Genomic DNA, 13,635 nt, shown 5'->3' with positions numbered 1-13,635 from the left:
CAGTTAATCTTGCTGGAGATAAATCCAGCTAATGAATTATTTTCTTTATTAAGTTTGCCTTAGTACTATATGTAAAATGTGATCACCATGCTCAAGGTCAACTTTTTTCTCCTCTGTTGTTTCTAGAAATTTTATAGTTTTTGCCCCATATTTAGGCTTACATCTTGAGTTAATTTTGTGAAGGTTGTGAGGTCTGAGTCTAGATTTATTCTCTTTCATGTAGATGTGCAATTGATCCAGCACCATTTGTTAAAAAGATTATCTTTGCTCCATTGTATTATTTTTGCTCCTTTCTCAAAATAAGTTGACTGTATTTATTTGAGTCTATTTCTGGATTCTTTAGGTTATTCCATTAATCTATTTGTTCATTCTTTTCACCAACACCACAGTATATTGTTTACTGTAGCTTTATAGAAAGTCTTAAAGTTGGGTAATATCAGTTCTTTAACTTGTTTTCTTTCAGTATTGTGTTGACTAGTCTGGATCTTCTGTATCTTCATATAAACTTTAAAATAAATCTGTCAATATTCCCCAAATAATTTACTGGAATCTATAGATCAAGTTGGGGAAAACTGACAAATTAATAATGAGGCTTCCTATCAACAAGCATGAAATATCTTCCCATTTATTTAATTCATTGGCAGAATTTATTTAATTCTTTCATCAGAGTTTAGTAGTTTTCCTCATATAGATTTTGTACATATTTTACTAGACTTTTAAGTATTTCATTTGGGAAGTATTAATGTAAACAATATTGTGTTTTTAATTTCAAATTCCACTTGTTCATTGGTGGTGTTGTATATTAACCTTCTATCTTACAACCTTGCTACAATAATTCATTAGTCCCAAGAAGTTTTTTTTGTCAATATATTTAGATTTTCTACATAGACAGGCATGTCATCCAAGAACAAACAGTTTTATTTATTTCTTCTGAGTCTGTATACATTTGATTTCATTTTCTTGCCTTATTGCATTAGTATAATCTTGAAAAGAAGTGGTCAGAAGGGATATATTTATCCTTTTTTTGGATCTTAATGGAAAAGTTTTTAGAGTCTCACCATTAGATATGATGTTTGCTGTAGGTCTCTTGTAGATGTCTTTTATCTAGTTTAGAAAGATGCCCTCTATTCCTAGCTTTCTGATTTCACCAAAATGGGTATTTGCTTTGGTCAAATAATTTATCTTAATTTATTGATATGATCTCAACATTTTTCTTTTTTAACCGGTTAATGTTATGAATTATATTAACTGATTTTTAAATGTTGAACTAATCTTGCATATATGAGATAAATTATACCTGGTAGTTGTGTATACCATTTTATATGTGGTTAGATTTGATTTGTTAATGTTTTGTGTCTTCTTCTGTTTTTGCTATTGGGGTAATGCTGGCTTTATAAAATGCATTAGGAAATAATACTTCTGCTTCTATCTTCTGGAAGAGATCCCAGATAATTGGTATAATTTCTCCCTTAAATGTTTGATGTAATTCACTAGTGAACTCACCTAATCAGGTTAGCAAATTTCTTATCCACTTTCTATACTTTTATGTAACTTATAAGAGGGCTTTATTAAGCCCATTTGTTCAATCTGCCGTGTTTATTTAGAAATCTGACAATTTATAAGATAATAGATACAAGGTTCATTTTTTAAGAAGATATATTTTGCAATAGTATAAACTAGAATGCAAACAGGTGAATGGGAAATAAGATAGAAAGTTTTTCATATGTCCAGATGACATCATAAAATTCTGGGTTAAATAAATATGAGGAAAAAATTTGAAAATTAGATTTTGATTATGTTTCATAAGCCAAGGAAAGATAAATATTTAACAAATATTAAATGGTTGTTTTCAGTTAGTCTTTCTAGAGTTTAAAAGTTAGATGACCACTTCTTTCTGTTGCTGTAGTTTGTGGAACGGAGATGCAGAGGCAAATTCCAGCAGGCAGAATGGGTGGCCAACAACGAACGGAGGGCTGTAGCTCACTCAGGCTATCAGCAAAGACTAGCAGTCTAACCCTTCCTTTTATTGGGTTACAAAAGTTACTAAAAATAGAATCAATAGGATATATATGTATGCCTACAATGCTAAACTACATCTTATCTAAAAACTACAAAGCAAGGTAATAAGTGACAAGGGTCTGTTCCACCTCAGATGTTATCACTATGGGAAAGGAGACACTGCCCCATAGGACCTCTTTGTTCTCAGGAGCTTGTGACCTGGCCACCAGGAACCGCATGCAGCTGCTGGCGTTGGCAAGACTCGTCTGCGAGTCCTTACAGGCTGAGTCACAGACCACCTGGAAGGTAGGGCTTGTATGCAAGCCCCCCCTGCGAATGTCATCTGACTTTCCTCTTCATCTTTTTGCCTTTGTTTTTCTTTCTGTTTTTTTTTTTTTTTTTTTTTTTTACCAATACAGGTACACTGATAAGGTCAGTTATTAGTGAATTTTTCTTAAAGTACAAAATCTGTAATTCTGTCTTCTAGAAACTGCTTTTTGTTGTTGTTGTTGTTAATATTTTGTAAACTTTGCTAACAATCATATCATTGTATCTTCCTGGTTTTACCTGCACGTCTGTATGTATGTGTGTGTATATATATATACACATACACACAGAGCATTACACACAGAAAGAAATAGATTCCTGCTCTAATGTTATTGTATACCTTGATCTTTTCACATTTCCTATAAGCACAGATTAATTTTTATAGACTTTGCCTTGTCTCCTAAAATTTTGTTACTTGATTTTATGGAAAGATTATCCATGTGGTTAAGGTTTAGTTAGTTAGGGATTAACCCTGGTAACTACTATTGAATAAAAACAAGAAACACAAAGATTTAAAAAAAGAAATTTAAAATGGCCAATTATATAAAATGCTTCAGAGAGGTGTTTCAATTAAAGACTAAGATTATTGGATTTTGTTTTCAAGGGATCACAGATAAATGACCTTTATAAATAGTTTCATTACTGTGACAAAAAGAGCAACTAGATTTCATACCACTAATGAGCTATCTGTAAGAAAATTGTGGTAATTGACTTGATAACAACCCATCTTTGAATCAGAGTCCTGCAATGCTGAAGACCCCTGTACTATGACACTGCCTGGTTACTCACCCTAAAGCTCAGTTGATGACATTTAAGTTGTGCTGGTTTTGGTTGTCAGTGTTTCACAGGTAAAAATTTCAACCTTGTGTCAGCCAAGACAATATATTTAAGAAATGTGTATATTGGGTATATTGAAAACTGATGAAAAAAGAATAGGAAATGATTTGTATATATTCTCAGAGGTAGATATTTATTCCAGTGTTGGATTTTTGTATTTTCCCCATTAAATTGAATTAGAGTGGCATAATTATAAATCTTTGAACAATGCTAGAGAACACTGTAGGAGAGCTTTCAGTAAAAAATGTTGTAATGTTACACATTTACCTTTACAGCAAAGTCATATAATTGAGCTTTTTTTTTTTTTTTCCTATAAAATTCTTCTTGGGATTTTGACTTTTAAGTTGAACAAATACCATAGTATAAACAGTAAGATTTTATTAGGCACTTTTGAGGACAACAGAGATTGACATGGACTAAGGATCAAAACAAAAATGGAAACTATGACAAGCATTGCAGGATAACTTTGACCTTTTTGTTAATTACATGTGAACAACTGCATGGGAGCTTCCAGAAATGACAGAAAGTGACTTTGACTGTAACTAAAAATTCCTCTATGAGTAAGTAAGGTTAGGAACCTTTTTAAATTTTCTTTGACAGTGTGATGACTACTGCCATTAAACGATTTCAACTTTAAAAACAAAGAGGTCTAGGAAATACGTTGTCACATCTATTTTATTAGCTTCACTGTATGCATACTTTCCTCCTCATAATCTACTTCAAATCTTCTTTGAAAAGAGTATAAGTATGTTATAAAACTTACCATTCATATTAAGCAAATTAAATCATATAGTAAGTTGTTTCTAAATCTGAGAAAGATAGAGGTCTTATTTGATAATGGTGATAATGCAATAATGTTGAAGCTATATTAATTATAAAAATACTAAATGGAGATAAAACACGTGATTTTCTAATATATCAATGTAATATTTCAACTTTTAGACTAAATATAAAGCCATAGAACTTATTGAGAAGAAGAGAGTCTTGGAAAGAAAATGCAGGTGTATCCAGAAGTTTAAGATATGTCATAAAAGTAATTAAAATATACATGTATATATATGTTTTAAATTACTTGAGTTCAAGATTAATATAAATCTATTGTAATCAAAGTAATGTACTGTTAGTGAAAGGGTGACATATTGATAGATGAAGTAGAACAGAATGACCAGAAAAATAACAAATATAAGTTTAATTTTGACATACTTAAGAAGGAACTTAATGGAGAAAAATAATATTTTTAACAAATGGTGCTGAAACATTTGGTTATTAACATCCAAAATATAAATTTTAACTCGTACCTTGCACTACACACAAAATTAACTTGATCATAGACTTTAATTTGAAACCTAAGCTATAAACTTCTAGAAATATAGAAGAAATATAGGTAGATTTTACTTAGAGAAAGATTTCTTAGGCCATAAAAGGAACAATTTATTAAGGAAAATTTGAGAAACTGGAAGTCATTAAAATTAAAAGTTTCTGCTCTCCAAATATCACCATTTTGTCAAAAGAAAATGAAATGACAAGCCACATTCAGGAAGAAAGTCTTAATGAATGTGGGTGATAAAGGATTGGTAACCTAGATATATAAAGAATTACATTTCTTTAGAAAGAAAGTAAACAACCAATTACAATAGGGAAAATACTTGAATGCCACTTTATTGAAGAAGATATACAACTTGCAAATAAACAAATGAACTTCATAAGTCATTAAGGAAAAACAAATTACACTACAAATATATCACTACACATTTAGTAACATGGACAAGTAAATAAAAACAGCCATTAACAAATTCTGGTGAAGATGAAGACCAATGGGACTTTAATATACTGCTGGTGGAGATGCAAAATGTTACATCTGCATTGCAAAACAATTGGACTGGATCTTATAAAGGTAAACACATGCATACCATACTACCCAGGAATCCCAGTCCTAGGTACTTAACCAAGAGCAATGAAGACACGTGTTCACACAAAACCTGTATGACAATATTCAGACCTGTTTTACTAATAATCCCTCCAATTGGAAACAACACAAATATCCAAGAACCAGTGAGTTGATAAGCAAACTGTGATATATTTTTACAATGCATACTGTTCAGCAATAAAAAACAATAGATTAGTTAAATATGTTATAACACGAGTGATTCTCAAAAAAACTAGTGAGTCAAAGCTGGTGGATATCAAAATGCTTCACACTATATTAATTTATTTTTATGAATTCTGGAAATTCTTTAAAAAATCCCATCAGTGGTGACTATAGAGAGGGGTAGTAGACAGAGAAAGATTCTGAATGGTCATGGAACGTTCAGGTTATGACAGAAATATTTTATATGCACATTGTGGAGATGGTGATGGTTATACAATTGCATAAGTTTTTCAAGTTCACAGAACTGAACGTAGGTCTACAAGGGTTCAACTTTACGGTATGCAAATTATACCTATGTAACTTTAACAATTTGTCTTGAAAACTTAAAAAAGGACAAAAATGTTATAGTTTCTCTCTGATCTTCAATACTATCATTGCACATTCTCTGGAATGTGTATGATATTTTGCCTATCCTTATAAAATCTATAGTAATGACCAATGTATCTCTCTTTTATTTCTTATGTTTACCCAAACTAAAAAAAATTTGCATCATTTTGTTTCTCTGTCTTGTCACAATCAACCCAAAGTTCTGAGGACAATTTTATATTCTATTATTGAATCATCCACTGTCATATAATCTTATTTTATTCCATAATCTTCTTGTGGATTTATCACTCTAAATTTATAATACCAATTTTGTTTTTCATGAAAATAAACTTATTATGTAGGATAGATTACTGATAAAAGGTTTGATATGTGGAAGAAGCATAATATAGGGAAAGGAGTTTGGGCTGTGATGACAATACAACCTTATTTTTAAATCCTTGGCCTACTGCTTTAAGAGTTATGTGGCTGTGAGTAAATTACATAATCTTTCTGTGTCTTAATTTTTCATTCTATAATATGAAGCTAATTGATACTGTCAGGTTATTTTTGATAGATCATCAGAAGAGTTCTACCTCATATTGTGAAATGGCATTGAATGAAATTCTGATAGACATATCTTGAAAAAGCTACACTTAAAATTATCTTGTTATTTACTTTTATTTATTTATTATGAACTGGGGTATATTTTATCTATAGTGAAAATATACAGTGAAATATGTATATTTTAGGTTCATGACCTTTGACAAATACATGCACTTGGGTAGCCCATAGTACTAATATGAAATGGACCATTTCTATCTCTCTGTAAAGTGCCTTTGCATCCTTTCCCAGCCAGTCCCTACCTTCTAGTCTTGAAGCAATTATTGTTTGGACCCTTATTAACATAGTTTAGTTTCACCCATTCTAAAATTTGACATAAGTGAAATCATAGATTATATAGCCTTTTGTATTTGGTTTCTTTTACTCAGTACAATAATTTTGAGATCCATTCACACTCTTGCTGAACCGTGTTCCATAGTATGAATATATTAGTTTTTTATCCATTTCTTGTTCTTGGGCATTCTGGAATTTGGCTATAATAAATTAAGCTATTGTAAATATCCTTGTACAAATATTTTGGAGGCATATGTTTTTGTGAAAATGAAATTGCTAGGTTTTAAGGTAGATGAGTTTATTTTGTTGAAGAAACTCAACTTTCTAACATTATTTTACAATGTTTCTCTTCCACTAGTAGTTAGAAGAGTTCCAGTTGCTTCATATTCATACTAATGTTGGTGTTATTGGTCTTTAAAATTTTAGCTATCCCAAGACTATATAGTGATAACTAATTTTGATTTTAATTTATATTTCCCTGGCAATTAATAATGTTGAGCACATTTTATATGCTACTGGCTTCTTCGCCTTTGTCCTGTTCAAGAAATGTTCCCATTTTTTAAATTTGTTTGTATTTTTTATTACTGATTTATAGAATTCTCATTTATTCTGGACTCAAGTCCTGTATCAGGTATACGGACTGCAAATATTTTTCCTGTCTATGGCTTGACAACTTATTAATAGTGTCTTTAGCTAAACGGAAGTTTAACTTTGATGAAGTTAATTTATAATTTTCTTCTCTTCTATCTAATCTTTTTTCTTTTAGCTCATATATTTAATATGGAATGAAATAGATAACACTAAATAAAAGGATATGCCTATAGACAAAGTATATATTTTGATGAGGATCTTTTTATAAAACAACTAAAAAAAAAAAAACCCACAGGTGCTTAGTCAAGTATAAAACAATTGCAATGGCAAATTGCATTCATCTTCTATGAATACCATTACAAATGTTGTTGCGTGCCATGAAATATAACTTAGACAACCACTAAAGATAAACTATTAAAAGACAATTCATATTTGGGTTATACCAAAAGACAGCAAGGATCCACAAGGAATGTCTCAAATAAAAAAGGAATAAAATGAGAACATTTGGAGACTATTATGTGATCTGAAATGGAAAAGAATTTTCTGAGGTTCCAATTGAAAAGTGATTTTTTTTACTTATTCAATAATTTATTTATTCCTGTATTGCCTGAGTGTGATTAATTTATATACTCAAGAAATTCTTATTGAATAGCTACTATGTACTAGTCTTGCTTTGATTTGATCTAAGGATGAGGGAATGCTAAAGTAAAGCCCCTGAGCTAAGCAAGGAGAGGATGATGTTAGTCTCATTTTCTTCCTTCCTTGAGTTTTAAACATTGGAGTTCGAAGGTCAATTATAAAAGAAGAAGAAAAAGAGACAGAGGAAGAGGAGGGTCAGGAGGAGAAGGAGAAGAAAGAGAAGCTATGTCAGAACTAATTATTTGTGAGTTTGCGAGAGAAACATTTAAGAACTATGGATAGCTGATAGTTTCTAATCTACCAACTGGGCATCATGAGCTGAACAGTGTGTTTTTTATTGATTCTATTCTATGAAAGAATTAATTTGGTGATCTCACTGACCCTTGTTCATTTTCTGTTATTTTTCTTTTATGTAGCTCATAGTTTTTATTTTATAAATGTTTGGAGAAGCCAAGCAATTAAAGGGCCATAAAATTTAAATGCAAGAGCTATTTAAATTAGTGATCAAGGAAAATTATGATGCTACATACTCCTCATTTTTACAACTATCATTTGGCATCCAGGCAATTTAATAGTTTGTATTTATTTCATAATATATTGATTAAATTATTACTGAATTGATACTCTTTGTGTCTTTTAAAAAATAAGCCATTGAACTGAGGAAGTTCTGCATCATTCTGAGTAACATTTATTGATCTCAATCTGTTAATGTTTCATTTTAAAGTTTGGTGCTGTGATATGTCATCTTGAGTTATACAGCACATCTCTAAAATATTTACCAGAACCCACTTAAACATCCATCACACACATTCCTGCTTCCAATTTTTATGTAAAAGCTGTGGTAATCATTATTTCCACTCTTTAACCTAGAAGAAAACAGTTACATAAAAAAAAAATCATGTTTCAGAAGTCATTACACAGAAAGACCTCTTCCCTGTTAAGTGGAGGCCTCCTCTATACTTACACCTTTCTTTTTTCCTCAGAGAGCAGTCTCAGATCTGGGCATGGACTGAGGATCAGGCTTGAGATAAGCAGAAAGACTCCACTGCGTGGAGCTGGTAGAGTTTTGATTACTGCATCGGTGGTGTGACAGTTCGGGATCCGGAGAGCCGAAGCGCAGAGCTGCCAATTTTCCAATTTTCTCCCACTGGTCTTGAGCTGAGGGCTGAGGCGGCTGAGAGTTGGGATGGAAACCCGAAATGAAATCCTATGGTTACACAGTGTCAAGAAGTCGAAATCCTGGCAGACAGAGGGTGTTCAAGAAACATACGTTGGGTGATTTCCTTAAGATCCTTGAAACCAGAGTGAAAATTAGACGAGCACAAGCTTTAAACCAACCCTGGACATACTTAAATATTGATTGGATTCAGGGGATCAGTCTATCACTGGTTAAGTGAAAAAGAAAGAGATAAGCTATCTCCATGGAAAGCCACCTCTTTTTCAGTTTAGAAACAAAATCGACCATTGTTTAAAAAATGGGAGACATATTAAAAAGCTAGGACACGTGAGCCAAAATAAAACAAACAAAAAAATGCTGTCCAGGACAAAAACTGCTAATAAACCACGCATTTGCAATTCATATGTTAAAATTAGCTCACGAGATGTTAGTATTACTACTTTAAACGCATTGAAGAAAATAAAAAAGGTTAAATAATTTGGACAGCAACTCATAATTTCTATAACATAAAATTAAAAAAATTAATATTTGAAAGTAAAGATTCATTGGATGTGGTTAGCATCGGAAGAAGCTACAGAAGAAAAGATCAGTAACTTGAAGAAGAAAATCAATAGAGACTTATCAAAGCTGAAGCTAAGGAAAAAAATAATGGAAAAATAACAAAACACAACAAAGCATGAGATACAGGAAGGGACACTGTATAGATACATACACATACACTTGGGTATTCCAGAAGAAAGGAAAGAAAGCATACAGCAAGGAATTATATTTTAAAAATAACTAAAAATTTTCCAAACTGATGAAAGAGATCAACCATACACTGAGAAATTTTATTTTATTTTTTAATATGTTTTATTGATTATACCGTTACAGTTATCCCAATTTCTTTTCCCTCTGCTCCCCTCCACCCAGTGATCCCTCTCCCTCAGTTGTCCCCCGCTTTTAGTCCATGTCCATTGGTTGTGCATATAGTTCTTCTCAACTTCTTCCTGTCTACTCCACTCCCTCCTACTATGCTTCTTAATTCCTGTGCCGTCCTCTTTCCATTTCCCCCTTCCCCCTCCCTGCTGACCTCCCCCCCAGTATGTTCCCCATACCTATAATTCTTTTTTCACTCTCGTTGCCCACTTAGTTTGCCTTTGTTTTGATTCCCTAGCTTCCGTTGTTGGTTGTTGTGATGCAGTTTTCATTTTAATGTTCATAATTTTGATCCTGCTTCTTCTAAACCAGTCCCTTTAACATCTCATATAATAGTGGTTTGGATCTAATGAACTCCTTCAGTTTTACTTTGTCCTGGAAACACTTTCTCTGCCCGTCTATTCTGAATGGCAGTTTCACTGGATAGAGTATTTGTGGCTGTAGGTTTTTGCTTTTCATTACTTTGAATATTTCTTGCCAGTCCCTTCTTGCCTGCAGGGTCTCCCTTGAGAAATCAGCTGATAGTCTAATTGGGACCCCTTTCTACATAATTCTTTTGTTCTCTCTTACTGCTTTTAATATTCTCTCTTTATCTTTAGTTTTTGACAAGTTGATTATAATGTGTCTTGGAGTGGTTCTCCCTGGATCCAGTTTTTCTGGAACTCTCTGTGCTTCCTGGACCTGTAAGTCTATTTCCTTCCCCAAGTTTGGGACGTTCTGCTTCATTATTTTTTCACATAATTTTTCTATTTCTAGTTCTTCTTCTTCGCCCTCTGGAAATCCTATATTTCGAATGTTCATTCGCTTATAGCTGTCCCAGAGGTTTCTGAGCCTCTCCTCATATTCCTCACTTTTTGTTTCCTCTTTCTGCACTGGTTCACTGTTTGTTCCTTCCCTATGTTCCGATTTGTTGATTTGATCTCTGGATTTTATTTCCTCACCACTTGTCTCATATGTGTTTTTTTGTTCGTTTCAGCATGAGTGGCTTTCATTCCTTCCCTGTCTTGTTCCAAATCTTTTGTTAATTCTGTAAGCCACCTTATGACTATAGCTCTGAACTGAGCCTCTGAAAGATTTCCTATTTGCTCAATGGTTAGATTCCTCATCTGCTGCCTGGTGAGCTGTGTTACCGGGATTTCAATCATTGTCTGCTTCATCCTTACAGTCTTCTGTTTACCTTTGCTTCCTGGGTAGGCTGTAGAGAGCGGAGCCCCATGTACTCATCACTACCTGGTGACTGGCGACCTTTTTCACAGTTCTGTGGTGTTTTGTGAAAAATTTTATTTAATTTCAAGAAGCATTTGGGATTCTTAGGCAGATATTATTAAGTACATCAGACTTTGGAATATTTAGGGGCTTTTAATTATTAAAAACAAATGAAAAATAACGAGAAAATTAAAAATATAGTTGAAGGAAAGAACGACAAATTACTTTTGAAAGGGCTACACTAAACATGCTGGCAAACTCTCCTACAAAGATATGAAATCCAGATGACAATAAATGATATCTTTAATATGATAAAAGAAATTATTTTCTCCCTAGAATTCCATAGCCAGAAAAATATTCTTAAACAACCAAGATGCAGTACTGATATTTTTTTAAAAAGTTTAGAACATTTGTCACCAACATATTCACATCAATATAAATACTAAAGAAAATTTTTGAGCAGAGAATCAGTGATCCTAGGTTAAAGCAAAAAACTTAATGGAGGAATAAAGAAGCCCTAAATGGAAATTATGCATGTTAGTATAAATAATGTTAATGATTATTAAAAAACAATAGCAATAATCTCACAGACTTTTTATTAAAAACTTAAAGACTCATAATAATAATATAAAATATTTGTGGTGTGTAGTTCTATGAGTTTTTAAATATGGAGAGATTCATGTAAACATGACCACAAACAAAACGCATACCAATTTTCTTCCTAAACATTCTTATGTGGCTTTAACATTCTTTATATGTTCAGGATTCAGCCCTTTGTTGAATATGATTTAAATATATTTTCTCCCAGCCAGTGGCTTCTTAGTAAACAATCAGAAAAGGAAAATAGACAACAAATTATGTACAAGAATTTTACACTGAAAGGCATAAACTGTGTTTATGGAAAATAAAGAGGCCCAAATAAAGAGAGTTATCCCAATCATGACCTAGAGGACTCAATATTGCCAGTACTAATTCTCCTGAAATTGATTAACGGATTTACAACAATGCCAATTAAATTCCCAGCATCCTTTCCTTCAAAACTAACAAGCTGGTTTAATCATTTACATTTGTGAAAAAGGAAAATAAATAGACAAAAAAATAACTTTGAAAATGAACAAGGTTGGGGGATTTCACTATCTGATTTCAAGTCTTATTCTGAAGTTATTATATTCAAGACAGTGTGGTGTTGGCATAAGCAAATATGCATACCTCAATGAACTTTTCCAGAATAGAATATCTACAAGTACAACAACATATGTGGCCAATTGATTTTCAAAAATGGTATTAAAGTAATTCTTTCTATCCAATGGTACTGAAACAATTGGATTTCCATCAAGAAATAAACCTCAGCCTTTTCATCACACCAAATACAAAAATAAGCTCGTAACTCATTATAGACTTAAATGTTTAAAGTAATAAATAAAAATTTAGAAGAAAAAATATACACTTGGAATAAGCAAAAGTTGTTAGGTACTACACATATAAAATACTATCTATAAAAGAAAAATATATTACATTTATAAAAGTTGAAATGAGTTTGTTTTCAAAAGATATCACTAAGAAAATAAAAAGGCAAACTATATGCATTGGTATAAAATGAAAGTAATAAATATATACCAAAGCCTTTATACAGGCTTTGGTGAAGACAAAAGACTTGCTAAGGATAATCCAATATTTGAACGAACACCTCGCTGATGTTGGAAAGTTATGCATTCCACGGATTATGATGTAACTTACTCTCATATGTTCCTGGAGGTATGGAAGAATTGTATGACCACTTTGAATAAATGTTTTACAATTTCTAGTCATTAAAGTTTATAATTTATAAAATCCATAAATTAATATGAATGATCATAAAAAGTTTATACAATTTTCATAATAGCCAAAACTGTATTCAACTGAATGTTCATCAACATGTAAATGGATGAAAAAGCAGTTGTACATATTATATAATTCCATTTGTTTGAATGTCCAGAATAGACAAATCCATAGAGGTGGAAAGTAGCAGTGTAGTTCCAGGGGTTAGGGGGAGTGGTGTGAGGATTGACTGTTAAAGTGTGTGGAGTTTCTTCTTGGAATGGTGGAAATGTTCTGACATTAATGGCGATAGTTGCACAACTCTGAAAATATGCTAAAAATCACTGAACTTAGCAATGTAAAGCAGTGAATTTTATGGCATGTGGTTTTTATCTCACATAAAGTTGTTAAAAATAAAATGTGTTATAATAATAAGATGAATTACTATACAGCAATTAAAGAGAAAAAGTACTGGTACCACGAGATGGGTCAATGTCAAAACTATTACACTAATTGGAGGAACCAAAACCAAGAGGACACTTTGTTTTATTCCATTTATATTCTAAAAGAGGCAAAACACAATGATGATGGCAGAAGTCAGAAGAAATGTAGGTATTCTGGAAGGTGGTTTAGGAAGACTGGAGGCACTTCAGTGTATCTTAAGGAAATGTTCTGTATCTTCATCTACTTAGTGATTAAGTGTATATATATAACTAAATATTTCTGAGACACATTAAAGATTAGTGCATTTAATGCAATTTATTGCATATATTAATTATTGCATTATTTATTATAT

Source organism: Furipterus horrens, unplaced genomic scaffold (genome assembly GCF_987537825.1).
Source record: "Furipterus horrens unplaced genomic scaffold, mFurHor1.1.pri manual_scaffold_6, whole genome shotgun sequence".
In the NCBI taxonomy this organism is placed as follows: domain Eukaryota; kingdom Metazoa; phylum Chordata; class Mammalia; order Chiroptera; family Furipteridae; genus Furipterus; species Furipterus horrens.
This window is presented reverse-complemented; position numbering follows the sequence as displayed.